This window comes from Megascapheus bottae, chromosome 5 (assembly GCF_031878675.1).
Source record: "Megascapheus bottae isolate mThoBot1 chromosome 5, mThoBot2.hap1, whole genome shotgun sequence".
NCBI lineage: Eukaryota > Metazoa > Chordata > Mammalia > Rodentia > Geomyidae > Megascapheus > Megascapheus bottae.
The window spans coordinates 25,857,789-25,884,354 of record NC_143513.1 but is presented as its reverse complement, the minus strand read 5'-3'; the positions used below and the strand labels follow the sequence as shown (position 1 = coordinate 25,884,354).

The 26,566-nt window shown below is 36.8% G+C and overlaps 1 pseudogene; it reads left to right on the top strand.

Annotated features, from left to right (window-relative positions):
• Positions 1-21,030: 21,030 nt before the first annotated feature.
• LOC150063141 (high mobility group protein B3 pseudogene) lies at positions 21,031-26,056 on the top strand (annotated as a pseudogene).
• The last annotated feature ends 510 nt before the right edge of the window (positions 26,057-26,566 follow it).

Genomic DNA, 26,566 nt, shown 5'->3' with positions numbered 1-26,566 from the left:
AAAGGGGAGAAACCACTTCCTCCCCTTTGCAATCCTAAGCACAATTCAGTCTAAGGATGCTTTTTTATTTTTGGAGTGGGGGTGTCTCTTTATTCTTTTTTTTTTAAATTTTACTAATCAAGGAAAAAATAACCTGACTTGTTACTTTGCAAAGAGGAACAAAGCACATGAAATGTCCACACCCGGAGGGCATGGCTGACTGAAAGGTGCTGGATAATACAATTTAACATAATATCTTGCATTTATTCCTATCTTTTAAAAAATATTATCTTTAAGTGGCTGTACAAAGGAATGGCATTTAACAAAGCAGTTTATGAATATAAGGAATATTAGACACCCCCTTCAACATTCTCAACTCCCTTATTTACTTTTCTTATGAATCTCTGACCACATTCTTCCCCCTCTTCCCTCTTTCATTTCCCCTCCCTCCTTGGCTCCATTCCACTCTTGCGTGTAGCTATTTCTTAATCCTGATATTGTTGGACATTGACCCAAAAAAAATTATGTGATGTGAGCTTTATATAGTCTTTTATACTTCAGTTCATTCCTTTGTAGCTATTGCATAGCATCCAACATCTATACATATAGATTTATAGAAACTTTTTACCTATAACAAATGAGGGAAGCCATGCAAACTTTGTTTCTCTGGGTCTGACTTCACTTAATACAATTTTTTCCCAAGGTTTTCCATTTCCTTATGAATGGTACACCATTTTTTCTAATGGGTGAGTAAAATTCCATTGTGTATATATACCACATTTTGTTGATCCATTGTCCATTGAGAAGCAATGGTACAATATAATTCTTTCTAATGAACAAAGTACAATTCCTTTGTGTATATATACTGCATTTAGTTGATCCATTTGTCCATTGAGGGGCTTCTAGGCTGATTTCATATCTTGGCTATGGTGAATACTGCAGTAATAAAAATGGTTGTGCTAATGGCTTTACTGAAGCCTTATTTGTGTTCTATGGAATATATACACAGGAGTTGTATTGCTGGGTTGCTCCATGTTTAGTTATTTAGTTATTGTTATTATTATTATTATTGTTATTATATTGTATTTAGCGATTTTCAGGTATATATATACTATTCCTTCTCTGTCATCTGAGAATGCCATTGTGATGAATCACTAATAGTAACATACACCGTGGAAGATTTATTTTCTCCCTGCAGTTACTTGGTTGCTTGTGCAGAATCCTCTGTTTGCTTTTTGCACTGTGAGAATTCTATTCAACAGCAACTTCTATGATTAGCACTCATTGGTAATCTTTGCCTTAATTAACCATTTCATGAGTAGTGGAAAATGATGCTTTTTCTGATGCTTTCTTCTACATTTAAGAGCTAAAATTATTTCTTCAAAGCAAGAACTTACATTCATCAAAAGTTTAAAATTGCACTATAAATATTACTACTTATAATTATATAACTAAGTTGTGTAGTTCCTTGCAGTATTTTCCATTTAATATAAATAAAACTAAAATGGGTTTCAGTATGCCAACATATTTAAATTTATTGCTTAATATGTATTTCAATAGCTATAATAATACATGGGTTCATTTGTTTCTGATTTTAATTTCAGGATGAGCTTTGTAATTAAATTTTACTCTTTTGTTTTGTTTGTGCAAAGCTAAGGATTGAACTCTGGGTAAGGCAAATACTCTGCCACTGAGCTATCTTCCTGGTCCTTTAAATTTTATTTTTTGAACATGAAGCATTGTTTATTTAAAAAAGCAAACAGTCTAATCTTATTTTCAATCTCATATTTCACATTCTAATTTTCCTTGTCATGAGATAATTGTGTCAGATACTGCTTTAACCTTTATCCATTTTGCTTTATATTTTGGCAATATTTAATTATAGGTAGTACTCAGTGGTGGTCAATTTTAAGGAGTCAGTATGATGGATTAAATAATACCCAAAAGTGAGTACAACCTTGTTTCTAGGTATCTAAGATGGTTTTAGAAGAGGTAGTTGAGCTACATAGCTGAATAAGGAAGACACACCCTCACCTGATATGGGCATTGTCTTTCAATTGACTAAAGGTCAGCACATAACATAAAGACAAGCAGAGGTGAATTCTCTCCTCACCTGGAAGAGGAAAAGTTTTGTTCTACTCTTGGAAACTGGCAACCCAAGGGTTTCTCATCAAGGGGTCCCTCCGTTGTGAAGTTTTAGACTAAGAAAGACATAGTTGGATTCCCTGGTTTTGAGAATTTCAAACTTGGACTTGCTACTACCATCTCAGCATCTGCAGCTTGGCAATGGCCTGTTATGGAACTTCTCATTCTTCATAATCATGAATTACTTGGTTAGCACCCCCCCTCTCTCTTTCTCTCTAACTCTCTCTCTCTCTCAAACTGACTATTTAATGTGGAGAATTTCTTGTTCATTCTCACCTTTATGACTTGCTGATTATTCAATCCATTTACACAAGTAAACAATGTTTACTTTTATATTTTAAAGCAAATTTTGCTTTTGTTTCAGTAGAAAGAAGGATTTCATTGGCCTAAGATCTAACGTGGTGAAGCAGAATGAGTTTTGTCATAATTTTAGGTATTTTTCGTTCTGGCCTTATGCCATGATGCCTTTTATGTACCTTTACAATCACAAAAGGTATATCAATCACCTTTAGATTCTTTGCATAATTTAAAAAACAAAGAAAAGAATATTATTAGCAATAGAACTAACATGCAAGAATATTTTGAAACTAGACTATGAGACATACTTCCCGGCAAATGGGAATGAATATATTGTGAAATCGGTGATATCCTTTCTAGAACAAGAAAATTCAAATCAATCCTCAATCCAATCACAATCAAATCATTGTTAATTCTTGCATTAATTTAAAACAAGGAGGCATATATATATATATATATATATATATATATATGGAAAAAGTCATTTAGTTTGAGACTTGATGGGTGATCACCGAATAGACAGAGAATGTGTTAGGTTTTAGGCACCTTTTAGGCACAAGGAACAGCTAGTGCCAAGCTTTGTTTAGAAACTTGGGTGTATATGACAGAGAAATGATTGTGAGAGTTTCAACTGAGCTTGTCATTCCCTCCGGAGGTTTTTTTTTTTGTTTTTTTTTGTTTTTTTGTTTTTTTTGGTTTGTCAGTTTTATTTGAGTACTGAGATCAGCATTAAACTCAAAACACAACATCATTTGCACCTGTGGCTAGCTCAGCCCGCTTACCCACAGCTGCCACTTAGGTTTCTATGATCTCTTTCCTTTTCTCTACCCTCTGATAATTCAAAAGTTCAAGTGTGACTCTGAACTATAATTACCTCTATCTTCAAATAGACATGTTTCAGTAATCTTCCTCCATTTCCTTGAATTTTTAGTTAAATTCAAATGCTATTATCACAGGGATTTATTTTAATCTCAGTGTTCTTTTGGGCTCTGATATTCCTCATGGACATTTTCTACCTATCCTTTTTTCCTAGTCTCAGGCACTAAGTGCCCAAGATGTTCATTGTGATAAATTCTATGCTCTCAGTTTTTTACTCCTATGTGTATTTCCATACTTTGACATGGTAATTATTGTCTCTCCCTCTATAGTAGAGAGAGATGAGAGAGATGAAATGGAGCTGGATCAGTGGGTATGGAGATTCAAAAGAATGATCCTGGATGAGTGGATAGCACAGAAAAGATCTTCCCTGGATGAGTTCCTAGAAGGAAACTGTAAGTCCTTAGAATCTCCTACTGAGAACTACCAGTGCCTTATTTTGCCATATAGTGCAGTATTTGGGCCCTGAGAACTTTCCTATGTAGACAGCTGCCTTGACCAATCTTAGCATTCCAAGGCCCTATCTAAAGCACACATGGTGTCATCATAGTGCTGATGAAAAGCAAGGCTCTTCTGTTCTTTTTCCTGAGCACAGTAGACAGTGCAAGAGTATCACATTCATCAAATTTCTGATACCTGCAAAATATGAATTATTTCTACCAAAACAATCTCTTCTGTGACTTAGATTTTACTTCTACAGTGTAGCAATTAGTATCCTAAATTTTGATTGTTGGAAATCTTCAGGGACAATAAACTTCCTTTTTCCATAAAGACTGAAGTACTTAGTTTTCAAAGCTAAATCTCTGCTCTAACAATTTTCACTAGTTTTGTGACTTTGAAATTTGGCATCTCTGATCTTAAGGATATTATCTTCAGGACAGGATACAAAGCAGTAAGCAATTTTAAAGGTTGTAATAATAAGTATGTAATATGTATATAGAAGTATTGACTATAATATTGATATTCAAAAAACAAGTCAATAATTAGTAATATTCAGCTATAATTAATATCTATAGGACAGAATCTATGCTCTTTAAGATATGTTTCATTCCTTTTTCTGCGTTTCTGTGTTCTGATACCTTTTCTTTATTGTCAGTTGAAAAGCCCTGGGATATTGGTAAAGCAGACCACAGAGTGCACCTCTTAGGATGTTTCTAGGGAGGATTTACCAAGGAAGAAGACTCACCTTGTGTGTAGGGGCAGTGACAACAAAGTATATGTTGGAAGCCTAGATTGAATAAAAGGGCAAGAGCAGAAGAATTGGTAGTAAAGGGTCTCTCTCTCTCTCTCTCTGCCACCTGGTTATCATAATGTGAGCTGCTGTACTCTGCTATGCTTCCCCACCATAATGGGCTGATATTTCTGAAAGTTTGAGCCAGATAAATCGTTTTCTCATTTTATATTGTTCCTCCAAAAAATTTGAAATATAAGCAACAATATAAAGCATGCCTGCTTTCATCATAGGGATTAGAAGCTTTCCAAGAAAATATGCCAGAATATTAAAACTTCTGCTGAAATATTAAAATTAAGAAGAAAGTGTTTTAATTTTTCAAAAGTTTTATTGAGTTTCCAAACGGATTATATACAGCATACAACATTGCTCAATTCCTTAGAGACAAGTACAGGTGCTATCAGCACCAGTTGCTAATTAACCCGCCCAACCTCTCCTTGAAAAGGTATGGGGAACCTTGTTTCTGCTGAAGTCCATTTGAATTCTTATAACATAATTGATAGGCCATGCAAAACTATCAATACAGGCAAGAGGGCTTGACAATAGCTGATAAGGATAGAAAAAAGCATACATGTCTATTCGGTTATGTACCAATTTTTTCTAACTCTTTCCCTCTCCAAAAAATTACTACACGTAGTAGGAATTAATGTTTAAAAATATCAAAAGTTGGGAAAGATCTAGATAATAGAATCAAAGTCCCAGAGTATAAAAGAAGGTTTGAATATAATTCTATTATGTGAGGTTTTTCTGTCTAGACATGTAGAGCCTTCCAGATAAGGAAAGCAGGCTGTATAGAAAAGAATAAACAGGGGATAATGGCAGTCTCCAAAAATATTTAAATTATAATCTAAGGATTTTTAGGCATCTGGAGTTTAAGGGTTAAGATCTTGAAAAGAAAGAGTTCATGTGGAAAGCAAGGTGGATGATATATGAACAATTCTTTTCAGTACTGAATCCTTTGCTCCACAGACACAAGATGAGAATATAAAAAAAAAGCATCAAGTGACTTCTCAGAGGCTAACAGTTAAGCAGATGATCAGAATTTTGGTCATTCTTCAAAAATGAAAATAGAATCCTGGGCTTGACAAAAATCAATGTATTATTTATAAACTTCTGGCTTTTTTTTTTTTTGGTCAGTCTTAGGCTTGAGCTCAGCGCCTGAGCACTGTCCTTGGACTTTCTCAAGGCTAGAGTTCTTGAGCCTCAGCACCACTTCCGGTATGTGGTTCCGAGGAATCAAGCCCAGGTCTTCCTGCATGCTAGGCAAGCACTCTAGCACTAGGCCAAACTCCCAACCAAACTTCTGGCATTTAAGTGATTGTCTGGAAAGGTTATGTTGTATGATTATAAATAGATTGAAGATAGAAAGGATACAGATTAGTTGAGATGACTATTGCCTTGTGTTCTTGTCAGAAGAAAATGAAATTGTCTCAAATAGAACAACAAAAGACAATTCAAGATTTCTATAAAACGTCGGGCAATATATCTACTTTTCAATAAAATTTACCAAGCATTCCAAGAATTGGGAGCACTTAACCAAAATCCAGAAGATGATGCATGAACCAGAAACAGAGAAGTAGTCTTTTGATTGGAAATTTTATGCAATATTTAAAGGGTTATGATCAATATATTCAGTTTAAGGGATGAAAAAATAAAAATTTCACCAGATCATTATCATCAACAAGACTTAAACACACTAAATATTAAAAGTAATATAAATGAAAATAAAGATTTCATAATGTTTTCATGTGGAAGGGATAGTGTACATTAGTTAAAAAGAGAAAATAGATTAATGAACCAGACAAGAGGTTTACCTTGAGTGATTGTTGTTCTTATTGTACTATGTTGTTTCTCTTCTCCTTTGTTGCCCTTTGATTAATCTCATATTGTTACTTTATCTGACTTTATTACCTGGTATATTGTATATACCTTTAATTGTTTATTTGAAATAGCAAAGGGAAGAGGGAAAACAAGATGATTGATAGGGGGTGAGGGGAGAGAAATGGGGACCAAAACATTAGAAAGTGTAGAAATGCTTGTGAAGTAATACATCTTCTATCTGGTGAATATAATATAACCCCTCTATTAATTACAATAAAAATATATTAAAAAATAAAAGAAAGCTCAAGGACAGTGCTCATGCTCTGAGGCCAAGACAGGACTCTCACATAACAAGTATCTTCAGTGCTAGGAACTAGAGTCAAAATTTTCAAAGCAGTCCTATAAGAGTATAAATAAACTATTCAAAGGGCAAAAATAAGATTGGCAGGTACATTTTCAACTTGTATCAAGGAAAAAAGAAGCAATGTAATGACATTTTTAAAATGATGGACTAGCTGATCACCTGAAAATCTTCATTCACTGCAAGGAGAAAATGATGAGAGATAAAAAAAAATATGACAAAACTGATTATTTATATATACTTTCCATTTTATTAAATATAAATGAGCTTTATATCCAAGTTAAAAGACACATGACATCAATTTGCTAAAATATGACATGTGCAAAATACCACAGTGAAATCCCTTGTCATGCCTACTCTAAAAAGAACAAAATTTACCTTCAAGGCAAAGTCTGAATATAAGCAAAAAGGTTGAGAAAGTTTCACAGCATAATACTATAGATAAACAGAATTGAACTGTTTTCTGTTTGTAAAGAATTCACTTCTGGGATTGGTGGAACATGGCGGTGGTTCAGTATGAGTAGTTCTGAGCTCCCGCCAAGATACAAGTTCTGGCAGCATAGGGGACAGTTCTTTATCAAAAATTGATCCTAAGTAAGCTTTAGTGCCACAGAGATCTCAGTCAGAGAGGAAAAAGGCAGAATATCGGCATCGGAGCAAGAAGACAATGTGGAGCTCTGCCAGCCGTGGAGACAAAGCTCTTCTGAATCTGAGCAGCATTCTTTCTCAGCGGTGTAGACCTGCCACTGCAGACAGAGCCACACAGAGCCTGCGCGATCCCAGAGCAGTCTCCTAGCCATGTACAGACCTGCCAGCTTCACAGAACTGGAGAATCCAGCAACTTGTGAGTACCTCCGAGGAGAATTTTCCACTTCTGCTCAGGAAACAGCATTGGGAGGGAGCCCCTCCCCCACCAGATGAGAGCAGCACCATCTTGACTGCTGGCAAAGACCGAGCCAAAGCAATTGGAGCCTGAGAGGTGGTCCTGGCAGCGCCATCATTCTAACGGGCAAAGGATTTCCCAGCTATACCTTAGCCGGAAATCTGGCCACAGCTCCACACCACAGCCCTGGTAAACAAAGCCCATGAATCTTTCAGCTTTGTTTTCCCAATCAAGCAATCTGATCCAAAAAACCGCAAAGCCAAATCACAAAAGAAAAAGACTTTGTGAAGTGTTTGGATCCTGAATTTAGTGGAGACACAAGTTTCCTATCCTGCCCCTCCACCCCGCAAAAAAAAAAAAAAAAAAAAAAAAAACAACTGAAGAATACCCCCTTTTTTTTATTCTTCTACCCCTTTTCATTTGCATTTTTAGGTGTTCTTATTTTCTCTTTGCCATTTTACCTACACCTTTTTTCCTAATGTAATGATTCATTCCTTCTTTTTTCTCCTCTCTTTTCCCACATTCCTTCTGTCACTGTAGTCATTCCTAGAAACACAGTGACAGCTCTGGGCACAGTCTGAATAAAAATGATATCTATGTTGATACAGTCACCTGCTTGTTAAACTCCTGGTTCTCAACCCTAGTATCTCTTGGGTAAGAACTCACAATAGTGAGGAATCTCCCCCCTACCTTTTTTTTTTTTTTGGTGTGTTTGTTTTGTTTGTAGTTGTTTTGTTTCTTTTTAAAATTTTTATCATTGAAATCTCCTATGTCTACCTCCCTCTTTTCTCTATATATTCTTCTTATTAATCTTATTTTCATAAGTTTTATCTAAGTTCTTCTAAAATTTGAAATCAAATATTCTACCTGTCTATCACCTTAGGTCAGTTATCCTTACACTATACCTTTTCTTCATTACTATAATCATCTTACACTCCTGCATTATTCTTTTCCTACCTCCACTGTTGTCTTTCATATTATTTTTCTATCTCTGATCCTCTGTTCATCCCTCAATTCTTATCATGCATGGATCTACATTTGATGGTTGTTGAGCAACGCTGTGTATCTAGGCGTTCAATTATACTCTAGGTCCAGAGGGACTTAAATACAATAGAGATTGGATTGAGGGGCTTATTGGTAATCTGTGGTTGTATTAGATTTGTATATAAGTGCACAAAAAGAAAGAGAGAGTGATATTACAAATCTAAAATTGTGAACATCTATTGTCAGCCAGCTAAAAATGTCTAGGTTGGTTATATCTAAAAAATTATAAATCTTGTTTAGTATTAATCTTGCACCCATTTTCAAAGGGGCAGAACAAGAAACTCAAGAAAAATGTCTAATCAAAGAATAGCATCTCCCACCCAATATAAACAGGTAATGGAGCAGTCAGTCGCAAATATAGAGGAGAGTCTTCCAAGTGCTATACAAATGCAATTGATAAGCATCATTAATTAAAAGTGTGAAAACATAAAGAAAGAGATAAGGGAGGAAGCCACAGCTAAACAAGAGGAAACCATAAACAAAGTGATATGTGAAAAAGGGGAAGACATAAAACAAGCTATAATAAAAGATTTTCAAAGAAAAATGGATGAATTCATAGAATCCACAAACAAAAAGGTGACTGAACTCCAACAAATGTCCAAAGAGAATAAAGCTGCTGAGCTAACCACTCAAATGGAAAACAAGGAGTTAAGAAATCCATACATGATCTAAAAGAAGAGATGCAAGGCATCAAAAATGAGCAATTAGAAGCAAGGGAGATGAAGAATAAAGTAGATAACTTTGATAGCAGTTTAGACAATGCAGAAGAGAGAATTTCCAGGGTTGAAGATAATTTATTTGCTATAGAGAAAGAACAAAAAATGAGTCAAACCAAATCTAGGAAATATGAGGGATCGCTTCAGGAGGTCCAAATACAATTAGGAAACCTAATATAAGGTTAATTGGTATTGAGGAGGGTCTAGAGAAAGAGGTCAATGGTATGGGAAATATACTTCAGGGAATCATCTCAGAGAACTTCCCAAGTATCCAGAAGGGCAGGCCCATCCAGACACAAGAAGCTTTTAGAACTTCAAACAGACCTGACCAGAAAAGGACATCCCACAGCCACATTATAAACCAAACTGGATCAACAGAGACCAAAGAAAGGATCCTAAAAGCATCCGGGGGAAGAGGACAATCACCTACAAAGGCAAACCAATCTGAATAACCCCAGATTTCTCAACAGAGACCATGCAAGCAAGAAGAGATTGGAAGGATATATGTCATGCCCTGAAGTCAAATAACTACCAACCAAGAATACTGTACCCAGCTAACCTCTCATTCATAAGTGAAGGAACAATAAAAACATTCCATTCCAGGGAAAAGCTGCAGCATTATGTAGCAACCAAACCAACATTACAGAAAATTCTCAAAGATGTTCTACACATAGAAACCCAACATAAATGCAATACAGAGAAAGAAATGGCACCTAAAAATCATACCATCTAAGTACCATAAGAACTGTCAAGACACAGGCCCTAATGAAAGCTTTTTAAAATGGCAGGAACTAATAAATATTTTTCAATCCTGACTCTCAATATCAATGGACTTAACACTCCAATTAAACGACATAGACTATCTAGTTGGATCAGAAACCAAAACCCATCATTGTGCTGTCTTCACGAGACACATCTTACACAAAAAAACCAAACATTTTTTGAAAGTGAGAGGTTGGAAGAAAGTTTATCAAGCTAAAGGCCCCCATAAACAGGCTGGAGTTGCCATCCTCATATCAGATAAAATAGACTTCAAACTAAAATTAGTGAGAAAAGACAAAGAAGGTTACTACATACTACTAAAGGGATCTTTCCTCCAGGAGGGCATAACCATCCTAAATATCTACACACCTAATCCCAGAGCCCTGAACTTCATCAAGGAATCCTTACTTTCACTGAAACCATACATGGATCAAAACACACTGATTGTTGGTGACTTTAACACACCACTCTCACCTATGGACAGATCAACCAGGCAAAACTCAACAGAGAAACCTTAGAATTGAACAAGTGTATAGACCAACTAGATCTAACATACATCTGCAGAATATTCCACCCAGCAACAACACAATATATGTTTTTTTTCAGCAGCTCATGGAACATTTTCCAAAATAGACCACATTTTAGGGCATAAAACAAAGCTGGGAAGATTCAGAAACACTGAAATTATTCCCTTCACACTCTCAGACCACAAGGGCATCTCCACCAACAAAAACCCTGTAACTCATGAAGATTGAACAACACATTGTTGAATCACCAATGGGTCATTGAAGAGATCAGAACAGAAAACCAACAGCTCATAAAATTTAAAAAAAAGAAGCCACAAAAGAACAGCTCCTTTAGGACACAGCAAAGGCAGTATTCAGAGGAAACTTTATGGCTCTGAGTGCCAGTAAGAACAAATTGGAAAAAATCGCAAACCAACAAGTTAATGTGTCACCTTAAGCTCCTGGAAAAAGAGCAACAAAGCAACCCTAATCCCAGTAGAAGGAAGGAAATTATTAAAATCAAAGCAGAATTAAAAGAATTGGAGTCCAAAAAAACTATAGAAAGAATCAACAAAACAAGGAGTTGGTTCCTTGAAAAAATTAACAAAATTGACAGACCCTTAGCAAATCATACCAAAAAAAGAAGGGAGCATACCGAAATAAACAAAATCACAGACAAAAATGGTAATATCACGAGAGAAATTACCAAGATCCAGAGCCTCATGAGGGAATACTTCTCAAAACTTTATGCCAACAAATTTGAGAATCTAGAAGAAATGGATGAATTTCTTGGCAGTATTAAAATACCCATACTGAACCAAGAAGAACTAACCCAACTAAACAGGCCTATTTCAAGCACTGAAATAGAAATGACAATAAGAGAACTTCCACCTAAGAAAAGCCCAGGGCCAGATGGATTCATAGCTGAATTCTACAAAGTCTTCAAAGCAGAGCTCACACCAATACTCCTCAAGTTCTTCAACGAAATTGAAAATGAAGGCTCTTTACCAAACTCATTCTATGAAGCCAGTATAACCCTCATCCCCAAACCAGACAGAGATTCATCAAAGAAAGAGAACTATAGACCCATTTCTTTGATGAACATTGATGCAAAATTCACAAGAAAATACTGGCCAACTGTCAACAACAATTCATCAAAAAAATTATAAATTATGATCAAACAGGTTTCATCACAGGGAGTCAAAGCTGGTTCAACATACACAAATCAATTGAAATAATTCAACACATCAACAGGAGCAAGGCCAAAAATCACATGATTGTCTCAATAGATGCGGAAAAGGCATCTGACAAGATCAAACACCCCTTTATGTTAAAAGCTCTGAAGAAACTAGGAATTCATGGAACATTCCTCAGTATAATAAAGGCTTTGTATGACAAACACACAGCTAATATTATACTTAATGGCGAAAAGCTGAAGCCATTCCCTCTAAAATCAGGAATGAGACAAGAATGCCCACTCTCTCCACTCCTCTTTAACATAGTACTAGAATTCCTAGCCAGTGCAATAAGGCAAGAAGCAAGCATGAAGGGGATCCAAGTAGGAAAAGAGGAAGTAAAACTATCCCTCTTTGCAGATGACATGATTCTGTATTTAAAGAATCCCATAGACTCCACTCTCAAGCTCCTTGGGCTGATTCAACACTTTGTAAATGTAACAGGGTAGAAAATTAACCCTCAAAACTCAACTGCCTTCCTTTACGCCAACAGTGAGAGGAATAAGGCAACAATCAGGAAAGCAACTACTATTGCAATACCCTCAAAGAAAATAGAGTACCTAGGAATTATTTTAACTAAGAATGTAGAGGACCTTTTTGATGAAAACTTTAAAATCCTGAAAAAGGAAATCAAAGCAGAACTGAGGAAATGGAAAAACCTCCCATGCTCCTGGATTGGAAGAATCAATTGTGAAAATGACAATCTTGCCAAGGGCTATCTACAAATTCAATGCAAAACCCATCAATATCCCATTGTCATTCTTTAAAGAAATAGAAGAGGCAATCCAAAATTTCATATGGAATAATAAAAGACCCCGTATAGCAAAAACACTTCTTAGCAGAAAGAACAGCGCAGGAGGAATTTCAATACCAAACTTTAAACTCTATTACAAAGCTATAATTTTCAAAACAGCTTGATACTGGCAGAAGAACAGGCCTGAAGACCAATGGAATATAACTGAGGACCCAGATATTAAACCACAGACCTATGGCCACTTAATCTTTGACAAGGGAGCCAAAAAAAATAGAATGGAAGAAAGATAGCCTCTTCAACAAGTTGTGCTCGCAGAACTGGGTAAGCACCTGCAGAAAACTAAAGTTGGATCCTTCTTTGTCACCCTGCACTAGAATTAACTCCAAATGGATCAAAGACCTCGAGGTAAAAGCCAACACACTGAAGGAATAGGAGATACACTAGACCTCCTTGGCACAGGTCAAAACTTTCTTAATAAGGAACAAGAAACACAACAAATCAGAGAAAGGCTGGATAAGTGGGACTGCATTAAACTGTAGAGCTTTTGTATGGCAAAGGGCATAGCTAGCAAACTAATTAGGAAGCCTACAGAGTGGGAGAAGATCTTCACCAACCATACAATGGACAAAGGCCTTATATCTAAAATATATCAACAGCTCAAAAAATCGAATCACTCCAAAACTAATCTCCAAAGAAGCAACCATCCCATTAAAATATGGGCCAAAGACTTAAGGAGAGTCTTCTTTGAAGAAGAAAGAAGAATGCCCTATAGACACTTGAAATGTGCAACATCTCTGGTCATAAAAGAAATGCAAATCAAAACAACTCTAAGATTCCACCTCACTCCAGTTAGAATGGCCACGATCAAGAAAACAAATAACAACAGATGCTGGAGGGGATGTGGCCAGGAGGGATCATTACTACAGAGTTGGTGGGAGTGCAAACTCATTCAACCACTATGGAAAGCAGTATGGAAGTTCCTCAAAGGACTAAACATAGAGCTCCCCTATGATCCAGCAATTCCACTACTAGGCATTTATCCAGTTGTTCAGAAACAAAGACATACTAAATCCAGTAGCACCACGATGTTCATTGCAGCACTATTTACCATAGCAAAGATATGGAACCAACCCAGATGTCTGTCCCTCATTTGATGAGTGAATCAACAAGATGTGGTATTTCCACACAATGGAATTTTATGGTGCTGTCAGAAAGAATGACATCGACCCATTTGTTAGGAAATGCCAAGACTTAGAAAAAAATCATATTAAGTGAAGTAAGCCAGACTCAAAGGAACATAGAATCATTGGTTTCCCACATTTGTCACAATCAGTAGAAACCTTGGGCTGTTTCAGCAGAGATTTGCAATAGAGCATATCCTAGATACATAAGTCTATACAGTATGATGCTAAATGAAAGGACATCTTGGATATAGAAACAAAAACCATATAATGAGTGATTGTAGTCTTTAGTGTACTATGTTATCTCTCATCAATTTTGCTGTCCCTTGGTCATCTCATATTGTTACAGTATCTCACTTTGTTATCTGATATATTGGTTAAATGCATATATGGTTATTTGAAATTGGATATGGAAGGGGGGAAAACAAGATGAGGGGTGGAGGTGTCGGGGAGGGAAATGGGGACCAAGACATGTGAAAGGGTATCAATGTATGTGAATTAATCCACCTTCTGTCTGGCTAATATAATGTAACCCTTCTATTAATTACAAAAAAATATATGAAAAAGGGGCTGGGAGTTTGGCCTAGTGGTTAAAGTGCTTGCCTAGCATGCATGAAGACCCAGGTTCGATTCCTTAGTACCACATACATAGAAAAAAAGCCGGAAGCGGTGCTGAGGCTCAAGTGGTAGAGCTCTAATCTTGAGAAAGTCCAAGGACAGTGCTCAGGCCCTGAGCTCAAGCCCAGGACTGGCAAAAAAAATATACATATGAAAAAAAGGAAAATATAGTACCCCCCCAAAAAAGAATTCACTTCTGGATCATAGCATAATGCAAAGTTTGATGCATTAATTTCTTGCTTAATAGAAGATGTCTTGGTTTTTATTCTGTGGCTATAGAAATCTCTTTTAATTACAAGGCAATAATAATAATATCCTTTATGCTATGGTCCAGAAGTCATTTTGTTTAATTTTCAATTTTGTTAATACATCTAGAATAGGTATGTAAGGGTGTGTGTGTGTGTGTGTGTGTGTGTGTGTGTGTGTATGCAAGAAAGCATGTGTGTATTATGAGGTAGACATGAAAGCATTCATGGTATTTTCTTTACATATTTTTTTCTGGGTATATTAATTTTGAACAATGTTACTACTAACAATTGGCAATATGCGTTTGGAAAAATACATGACACCATTACTTTCAAGAAAATTCTATTTAAATACCAATGTGTAACCTTATCTAGATGCAATAAAAACTAACACTATCAAATGTAGAGTTTATGAACTATTAAATCATTTAAATCTTGCTGGTAAAAGCATATATTGGCACATTTTCATGAAAAATGCTGTAACCAGTTAGCACTAAATTATTCACACATTGTGGCACAAATGTTCCACTCTAGTTAAATGTGTCCATCTATTCACCAAAACATCATCAGAAAATATTGGCAGAAATATCATTCACAATAATACAACTCTGAAAACCACCCATATTTCCAGTGGCAATGGCACAAATAAAGTCTAATGTAGATATATAATGGGATGCCATATGGTAAAGAAAAAAATTGTCCTGTGGCTATATGAAGCTGTATTAAAATGTCCCAGACATAGCATTGAGAAAAGGGGTAAAGACAAGAGAAGATCCAGTCATAAAAGAGTATTTATCACATTATTCCATTGTTCCCTGTCATATCATTTCATTACATAAAGAAGAGAAAAATTATTATCTACTATGGTGTACTATACTTTAATGTAGCTAACAAAGATAATATGTGGGTAATTTATTCCCTAACACAATAGTGTGGGGAGGTAGGACATGGTAGGAAGTGATTATAGAATAACTTGACCTTCATGAATGAATTAATAATGTCATTATCACAAGAGTGGGTTTGTTACTTGGAAATGTGGCTGTGGTGAAAGGGAAGTTTATCCCCTTTTTAACATCTGCTCTCATCAATTCTTGACCTTCCTCTCTGAAATGAAATGATGCTGTAGGAAAGCCTTCAGGTTTTATTCTGATATCCACAATGAAAGGCCAAATAATTTCTTTTCATTATAAATTTCCCAGCCTGTGGGATCTTGTTAAAACTACATGAAATTGACTCAGACGTGATGAGAGATATTAGGAAGGCCATTATAGAGAAATATATAATAGAGAGACAAGATCATGACAAATTTTGAGAAACTGATAATGTTCAATGTCCTGTGTTTTGAGCTCAGTGCTAGAGAGTAAATGAATATTCCTATTTCATTTAAAAAGTTGGTGCAAAAACTACGATTTGTTTCTGTTGATCAATTTTAACAAACATTGAAGGAAAAATCTCAACTCATTGTTGGGATATCCAATATAGCAAGCTACTATAATCTCACAAACTAATATGCCAGAAAGGCTCTTTCTGAGAGTCTATAACAAATGAGAACTTTATGGTATCACAGAAAAAAAAAGAAAAAAGAGAAATACAATGCTAATTATCCTTCATGAGTATTAGTCATGTTATTTGCATTATTTGCTTACTGCAAATAACCATATGGCTTATTATTATTATTTCCACAACAAATATGAAGGAAATACTTAAGGAAACTGAATAATAAAAATGCAAAATGTTTAGTGAAATTTGAATTTCAGCAAACTAAACAATTTTAGAGTAAGTATTCCCTGTACATGATTTGAGATACATTAAATATAATTGCAAGTGGTCATACATATAAACTCTTCATTTGTTTTTATCTGAACTTTAAGTTTAATGGTGTGTTTTGCATTTGTACTTGCTAAATGTAGATGATTTAGTTAAGGCAGGATGCTGCAGCAAGAACACTTTTGACACTGTGTGTGTGTGTGTGTGTGTGTGTGTGTGTGTGTGTGTGTGTGTGTGTATGTGTATGTGTAGTATGTACCCAGGTTTTTCACAATCTAACTTAGTATTTTTTTCTTCTGCTCACAGATAGCATTCTACAACTTAAGCTCCACCTCCAATCCAGATCTTTTGCTGATGAACTGGAGATACACTCCTTCAGACTACTCTTCCTGGATATGATCCTCCACGTTCCAACCTTCTGAGTTGCTTGAGCCATGGCTACTTTTGAACAATTTTATTTATTATTGAGTATTCTTTATTGCAGGGACATGTTCTTTGTGCTTGAAAATGGTTATCAGTAATTTCTTTCTCCATTGTAGTAAAAGGTCCACATAAATTGCCAAATGGCACCTTCATCGGAGAAAGGAAATGTCCTCAGCGTTAGAATCATTGGTTCAGGATAAGCTAGGAGAGTATCATCTCTGATATCACTAAAGTGTTACAGCTGAAACAGATGTACCTGATAGGAAATGACATCAGAACACAATGGGCAACATGGAGTATGTTTTAAAACCCACGCCTCTGAAATGACCCCTCTTGTTTCAGTATATAAATGCAGACAATACTAGTTATAATTTAGATATTTTTTTCCATTCTTAGAGTCCAAATTTACAAACTTATCAAAAGAAAGAGGATGATGACCATTGCATTCAATACTTTAGTTTCAAATAAAGAAAAGTTATTTCCTTAGTCAGTAGTACCTATCTTCTTGTAGATTTAACACTCAGGAATCCCAAGATTTTTGAATGTCTATTACATCTTTTACATGCTGACCATAAGTTTATTTGGCTGGACAATTATTCAAAAACGAATGTCTTCATCATCTTGACTGATCAGTATTTTTATTACTTTGGAAGAAATTCTAGCTAGCTACCTAAATCCTTTCATACATTTAACAACACTGAGTTTCCATCTCACCCCAGTTAAGATTGGCCATCATCGAAAATACAAACAACAGATGCTGGCACAGATGTAATAGGGAAAGAACCCCTATTACACTGTTTTGGCTATATAAGCAGGTGCAACCACTGTGGAAAGCAATTTGGAGACTCCTCAAAAAACTAAACACAGAGCTACTCTATGATCAGGAATGCAACTGGAGCATTTATGCAAATGAGTACAAGTCAGGATACAGGAAAGAGACTGACACAACTATGTCATTGATACACTAGTCACCAGAACCAAGTTGTGAGTACAAGTTAGACACCCTTCAATGGTCTAATGAATCACGAAACTGTGATTACATATAATGGAATTCTATTCAACCACCAAAAGTAAGGGCATGATGTCATTTACAGGGAATGACCTGGAAGAAAGTTTTATATAAAGTCAGGTTCAAAGAGAGAAAGAACATATTTTCCTTCATATGTGCAATTTAAATTTAAATTACACACACAAACTTATACAACAGGATCATATGCACACATATACAAACATGTTAACTAAAGTATGGTATATACAGGGAAATATCTGAATGATGTAGTGACTTTGAACAAATGCTTTATAATTCAGTAAAAGGAATAAGAGAACATGTGTTGTGGAGGGTAGATGAATGGCACAAGAAAGGGTATACTGACATATTGAACTGAAACCTTTTTACACAAGGAAAGGATAATAACTTTTTTGAAAATCAAAAGCATCACTAGGCTACATCACTGCCATAAGCCACTAGATCTTACCTGGTAACATTGTTCCACTCAGCATCGTGGTGGAAGTTTTGTGGGCTGTTTTCTTTTAGGCCATGTCTGGGTCAAGTAACTCCCATTCTCAAAAAACCCATTCCTGCAGTTATCAGTACTCCAGAGTTTACCAAGGAGCTCCACTCACTATCTCCAGGTGGGTGAAAGAGGAATCACTGTCTACAGACAAATAAATGCTTAAGTTTCTTTTACTGTGTACCAGAATCTCCTGTGGTCCTTAGAGGAGAATGGCCTGACTTGCTTTCTTACAGCTATATATTACATAAGTTGAATGAACAACACTGAATGTATAAACACAGCAGCTCTGTTCTGTGGGCATCTTCAAAATCTAGATTGGCTACTAATATAAACTTCTTGATCTTTTACTGGGAGGACCATTACCTCAGAAATCTCTGTTCTGCAGAGCCCGTATTCTTGTAGTTTTCACAAGACTAGAAATTGGCTTCTAGACTTGGGGAGGTTGTTAATGAATTTGTTTGCCAAAACACGACCTTTGCATCTCAAAGACAATCTAAGAGGCCACAAGAAGGGTACCTTAAGAAGCGTGACGGAAACAAGAGTGCTTCTGCAGAAAGGGAATGAGTAGACTTCTAAGTGATCACTGAGAGCTTGTACTCAAGCACATTGCAGAACAACATGAGTGATTCCTCAACTCTTCTAGAGAACAGGACCAGGCAGATAAAGGCTTCCATCTATAGAGTAAAGTTTGCCTCTTACTAAAGGGACTACATATAGGAAAAAGAAACCAGGGCCTTCAACTTGCTGCCACCAGCACAGCCTCCACAAGCTAAACTTTGTTTTTCAGGAAGTATTAGATGGTAATATAAAGGATCCCAGGATTCAGAATTACAAGATGTGCTTCCTTATCTATGATACATATCAGGATGGTTCTTTGATACTAAACACTTACCTCACAATCCCACTTGAGTGCAGCAGTGGGGTACAGGAAAATTCAGGCATCATAGGCCCATGTACCTAAATTTCCTTCTGCCCTACTATTTTTCTAGATGTACAACTTTGGGGAGATTACTTCACCACAGCAAACTTCTAATTTTCCCAACATAATCTACCCTAATAACAGTTATTTTCTAGAGGGCAAAGAGATTGCATTGGGTGACCTAGCTAAGATTTTGTCTTGATACTCTAAAAATATGTTTCTGGCTTTTTCATCAGATTTTTGTTTTTGTATTTTCTATAATTATCTTTAAGTAGTTCAGCAAAGGAACTGCCATTTAACAGAGCAGCTTGTGAAGACAATGTGTCTTGATCTACGTCACTACTTTTGACATTTTCACCCATTCTTCCTCTCCCCTCTTCTACCCTTCCTCTTACTTTTTCCTTCCCACTTCTTAATTTTGTAGGATATATATTGGATCCTTAGCTGCACTGTCTTCTCTGCAATTTATTCACCTCTTTTACCTCAACTCCTCCGTACTTCTTTTGATACTCACTTCCTGGTGTTTTGTTTTGCTGCACTTTAAGTTTGCCTTTCTAAGGAATTACACCATTTCAAATCTCAGTTAATACATTCCTTTACATTTGTACACCACTCAATGGATTTTTTTATAAATTTATAAACATCATTTTTTTTTGCTATCTGGGTCTTTTTACTTTGTTTACCATCTTTTTCCAGGTCTTTCCATTTCCTTACAAATGGTACAATATCATTCTAATGGATGAATGAAATACAATTGCACATATATACCATCTTTTCATGATCTATTCATCCATGGAGGTGCATCTGGGGTGGTTCCATACCTTGGCTGTGATGAATAGTGTTCCAATAAACATGGTTTGCTGAGGACTTTAATGTGTCCTGCTTTTTCCCCCACCACTGCCATATCTTATTTTGCCTATTATGCCCGGGAGCCACACCTCTGCACATCAGCACCCATAGCTGGATGTCTAGTCACCGGTTCTGTCTTTCTAGATGCTAAACATGCCTTCCAAATGCATAATGGCTGGCTGCAGTGGTTTGTTTTTTTCTTTTACTTTTCTACATCTAGCAGGCACTTGTTCATTAACAATAAAAATTGTAGCAGTCCTGAGTATAAGAGGCTCAATGTTAGAAACCCAGAAATTAGGCACCTGTCCCATGGGACAAGATTTACAGCTCCCACTGAGCCTCAAATGCCTCTTTTCACTTCTTGATCTGGACAAGAGGAGATCAAACTGGAAGCTTCATCAAGCATTTAAAGTTCATTCTGTGGCTCTATTAGTCTTCTAACCACCACAAGCAGTTCTAGTTTGTATTTCCATCCACTGAAAACCCCATTTCCTTCCACTAAAAGTGACTCTATTTGCACCAGCAAATAGTTGAAAGTTCAGGACTTAGAGAGAGCCTACCTGCCAAGATGAGCATCCATGGATCTTTGCATGGAGCCTTGCTTTGGAAGATAAGCTTTGAAGGACTCTTTGGAGCACAGAAACCCACTTAAGCCCAGAGCCTCTTGAATCTCACTCACCCACACAGTTGCCACTCCACAACAAATCAAACCATGAGTTAATCTCTTCTCCGCTTTGGTTGAAATTTCATGCCACTTATCATCTGTCTCATTCTTTCATTGTGTTCTTTTCAACCTAAACAAATGAGAGATTTGAACAGCATTTGAAACATACAGCAAAGCTTCCTGTTTTGGCTCATCCTAAGACCCTTTCCTCAACCTCTTAGGGTAATTTAGTCTTAGATGATGGAAGCATCTGCTTCCTACAGAAAAGAGGCGATTGCAGCATCTGAAAGAGGCAGCTTGATTGGGCCCCTACAACGACCCACTGCTTGGCAGCTCCCTTTCAGCAATGCTGCAGCTCCTCTTGAAAACGGAGAAAGAACGGCTACACGCAGATGTTCTCTGAATAGCACTTATGACAAGAATTGGGGCTTGAACAGCATGCGTTTACGAAGGCTAATGAAAGTCTTGGGAGAAATGAATAACCCAACTCTTAAAATTAGTAGGAGAAAGGGCTATTTATTGAATTTTTTTCATTGTGTGTTTTTCATTCATTTCCTTTAAAATTATTCTATACATTTGGCATGTGTTTGCTAAGCCACATTGTTCTGTTTGCTCCAAAGCCTCCTTGCATACCTTAAAAATGTACAAACTACTGTTTGTTTTCAAAGGGGGATACCATGAACCAAACTATGGGATTGCAGGTATATTTCAGCCTTGGTCTCTCAAATGTTTTGGTCTCCTGGTGTTTCAAGTGGTCTCTTGGTCTCTCAAGTGTATCCTCACCTGTCTCCTTTGCTATGGTATTATCTACTATTACTAATCACAAAGCTGGCTTCTCAAAATGATCATCTTAGATAGTGCTAGGTACTAGGTACTCTTGATGCTAAAAAACTACAATGGGTCCTTTGTCTCCATAGTCTTGAAAAATGAGTCCATGGACACAGAAAAAAATTGCAAGGCTTTATTGAAGAGAAAGAAAAGAAAGTCAGGTGCTGGTGGTTTATGCCTGTAATTGTAGCTACTCAGGAAGCTGAGATCTGAGGATTATGGATAAAGAAAAATTTGTGAGACACTTATCTCCAATTAACCAACAAAATACAGGAGGTAGACTAGTTGCCCAAAGTGGCAAAGCATTATCCTTAAGCAAAAGAACTCACGGACAGGGCCGAGGTACTGAGTTCAAGCCCCACAACTGACAAAAAAAGAAAAAGAAAAGCTGAGCTCCCATTAGGAATGATCTGAAGAGAAAGCATAGCTTGAGGTGTACTGTGCAGTGATTAATAAGGTGTCTCCAACAGAGAGCTATATAGATCTCAGAATCGCTGGACATATCCCATGGGACATTATCAGTCCCCAGTCAGTGGTTCCATGCAGCCTTCAAGAAGTGGCTGTGCATCTTTTAGCCTTCATTAATGAGTGCCCACCTGGCCCACAGTTCTGGGGATAAATAAGCCCACTATATATATGGAAGTCTTCCATGGGCAATCAGTGTGATGGAATGCTCAAGGGCCTACTTGACTACTCAAGGCATTGATGATGTGATACCTAGTATCCTGCATATGGGCCTGTTCAAAGCCATGATGATGGCTGCAGGACCCCTATCAGAGGCCTTTGCCCTGATTTGCCTCACCAAACTTTTTTTTTGCCAGTCTTGGCACTGTCCTTGGACACTTTTTGCTCAAGCCTAGTACTATGCCACTTGAATCACAGAGCCATTTCTGGCTTTTTCTGTGTACGTGGTTCCGGTGTAAGCTAAGTGGCATGTTAGGCAAGCATGCTACCTCTAGGCCACCCTTCCAGGATCTCTTTTTCAATTCTCTAATTTTCTTTTTGATTTTTACAATTATTTCTTAGTAGATACACAAAGGCGTTTCAACTCACAACGTCAGTTTATGATTCCAGTCATCTTTTTCATCATTCTCTTCCATCTCTTCACCTCAATTTCACTAGCTGCATTTTTATTACATACATGGAATGGTATGACTACATTTACTCATCCTTCACCTAAGTATCCATTGGCTTATTTCAGTGACTGATTCTGGAAAGCAAATGAGGAATGACTGTGTCTCTGGATGAGCATGAACAAGGCTGTCCTACCAGCAGAGCAGCTTGCTATGGTACATGGATTCCATGCCATTATTTGTTATTCGATTACTTAAGGAAGGGTAGACAGACAAGGATATAGGGAAATTATGTTGAATTTTAATAAATATGAAATACTCAGAAATTAGTACCAGGAAGCAACTGCAAAAAGTAATACCTAATATTGAATGCTAAGTTACAAGCATAAGTACAATACCTGATATTGGATGCTAAGTTACAAGAGTAAGAAATGTCACACAAGCTGTCTGAAAACTTTCTAAGAAACAACCATCCCATTAAAAGGTGGGCTAAAGACAAAGAGAGACTTCTCTGATGAAGAAATATGAATGGCCATGAAGACACATGAAGAAATGGCTGACATCTCTGGACATAAAAGAAATGAAAATCAAAACAACTTTGAGATTCCACCTCACTCTTGTTAGAATGGCCATGATCAAGAAATCTAATAGCAACAGATGTTGGCGGGGATGTGGCCAGAGGGATCACTACTACACTGTTAGTGGGAGTGTAAACTTGTTCAACCACTCTGGAAAGCAGTATGGCAATTCCTCAAAAGACTAAACATAGAGCTCCCATATGACCCAGCAATCCCACTCCTTGGCCAATTACCCAAATATCCAGAAACAAGGACATACTAAAACCACTAGCACAACTTTGTTCATTGCAGCACTATTTACTATAGCAAAGATATGGAACCAACCCAGCTGCCCTTCAGTAGATGATTGGATCAAAAAAAATGTGGTAATTATGTACAATGGAATTCTATGCTGCCATCAGAAAGAATAACATCACCACATTTGTAAGATAATGGAAAGACTTGGGAAAAAATCATATTAAATGAAGTAAGCCAGACCCAAGGAACATAGGCTCAATGGTTTCCCTCATTTGTAACAATTAGTACATATCTAGGAATCTCTCAGCAGAGGATTTCAATAGAGCAAAATCTAGATTATATAGGATGAGTGAGACCAAATGAAAGGATCTCTAGTACATGGAAACAAGAGCTTTATCTTGTGTGACTGTAGTTCATAAGGTACTTATTTCTCTTCTCTTTTATTTTGCCCTTTGGTTAATCTCATATTGTTACTGTATCTAACTTTGTTATCTGGTACATTGTATATACATTTATTTGTTTATTTGAAGTAGGAAAAGGAAGGGATATAAACAAGATGATTAGGGGAGAGGGAAATGGGGACAAAAACATGGGAAGTGGTATCAATGTGTGAGAAGTAATGCACCTACTTACTCTCTGGCGAATGTAACTCTAACCCCTCTATATATTGCTCTGACAAAAAAAAAAGAGAAGCTGTCTGTACCTTTCTTTGAAATGTGAAAAGCTGTTAACGCTTCATGAGTGTTTAGAGACAGATGAAGTATATCAGAAAGAAGAAAGCTGTGAGAATGGTCTATTGCCCTTATATTTTGGATAGTCGCAAATACACCTCCATATTTTAGACCAATGCCCATTTGACCTACTCCAAATCATTGTTATGTATTGGGAATTTCTAGACCTGAATGACCTAGGGTAGGCTTCCAGCTCAGAAAGTAATAAAGCTATAGCTAGGAACCACCATTGAGATACTAACTCCCATTTCCTGCCTGAGCAGCAGGAAATGCTTCTCCCTTCTCTATATTTCTTCTCACATTTTCCTGTTTGCACTAAGATACAATTATAGTTTTGAAATATTAAAAAATAGCCTATTTGATTATAAGTTTAAATACCACCACAAAATATAATATTCCAATTTTACTCTTATTATATGCTAAGTCTCTGCTAAAACTTTTACTTTAGGAAAATTTTACTTTTTTTCAGACATTGAAATGTTATTGTGAGAGAATCCTAAGTATTTGTGATGTTGAACAGAAATTGAGAAGGTAAGGGGAGGCCTTTATCCATCATTTAGTGACATTATTACTGACATATTTATTTTATGGCTAGCTAGTATAGCTTCTAATCCAGAATGTCATGAACAGAATACCTGGTTGCTGGCTCTAAAGTGTTTGCCATTTTCACACAAAATTAAGTAAGGGTGTTGCTGTTAAAATTGTGGGCCAGGCACTAGTGATTCTTACCTATAATTATACCTAATCAGGAGGCAGAGATTCCAAGTCCAAGGTTTGAAGTCAGCCCAGACAAAACCACGCATGAGATGCTTATTTACAGTTTATCAGCAAGCAGAAATATGTCTCAATTGGAGAGTTCCAGCCTTGACAGAAAAAAAGGAAGAGTATGAGGGCCTGATTTCAAGTCCCAGTGAAAAAACATATATACATATATACATATATATATATATATATATATAGAGAGAGAGAGAGAGAGAGAGAGAGAGAGAGAGAGAGAGAGAGGGCAAGAGTAAAGAGTAAAGAGTAAAGCACTGACTTAAAGTAGATATTGGAAGTAGTACATGTTGTGATTCTTGTTTTCCTAACATAAACTTACTGCTGGCTCAGTTATTTAAGACCTATACTTGAGCTAGCTTGAGGTTGGGAAGTGCTGAGCCACATGTAGTGCCCTGCACTGTCCAGACTAGCAACCAATACAGTCAACTTGGGTAAAGGTGACCCCCCCAAAAAATTCAAAGGGCAAGATATCTGCATATGCCTTCTTTGTGCAAACATGCAGGGAATAGCATAAGAAGAAAAACTCAGAGGTTCTTGTCATTTTTGCAAAATTTTCCAAGAAATGCTCAGAGAGATCAAAGGCAATGTCTGAGAAGGGGAAATCTAAATCTGATAAAGTTGCAAAACCAGATAAACTTCACTATGATTGTGAGATGAAGGATTATGGACCAGCTAAGGAAGGTAAGTAGAAAAAGGACCCCAATGCACCCAAGAGACCACCATCTGGATTTTTCATTTTCTGCTTAGAATTTGCCCCAAGATCAAGTCTACAAATGCTGGCATTTCCATTGACAATGTGCCAAGAATGTGGGTGAAATGTGGAACCTTAAGTGACAATAAGAAACAGCCCTACATCTCCAAGGCGGCTAAGCTGAAAGAGAAGTATGAAAAAGATATTGCTGATTATAAATCTAAAGGGAAATTTAATGGTTCAAAAGGCCCTACTAAAGTTGCCCAGAAGAAGGTAGAAGTGGAAGATGAAGATGAAGACGAGGAGGAGGAGGAGGTGGAGGAGGAGGAGGAGGAGGAAGAGGAGGAATAAGAAACCTATTGATCTCTCTCCTTGTGAATATATTAGAGTAGGGGAGTGCGGTGATTGGCCCATCTCTTATTAGAAATGTGTCTATTGCTCTTCTTAGATTTAATTACAAAATTTGATTGCGATCATTGTAGTCTCTCAAAGTCTCAGGGGCTTACATGAAGGTAGCCAGGTGTGTCTAGTGTATCTGAAACTGTACCAAAGTTGTACATGTTTGCAAACATTTTTAAAAAGAAAAGTCTCGTGTTCTCCTCCCTGTGCATTTTGCTGTGGGTGAGATAAAACATTTGACGATGTTTGAAGATGTTTGTTTGCAATCTGTAAGTTGGTGTTAACTCTATGGTTATTGGCTAGAAATCCTGAGTTACCAGCTGTACATATCTATAGTTTGTAAAAAGAACAAAACAACCATGACAGACTCTAGATGCTCCTTGCCTGGCATTGAGGCTCTCTGAAGGAAGATGCCTTTTAGAGGGGCATGCACTGTGAGGCTGGACCTGTTGAAATGGCAGT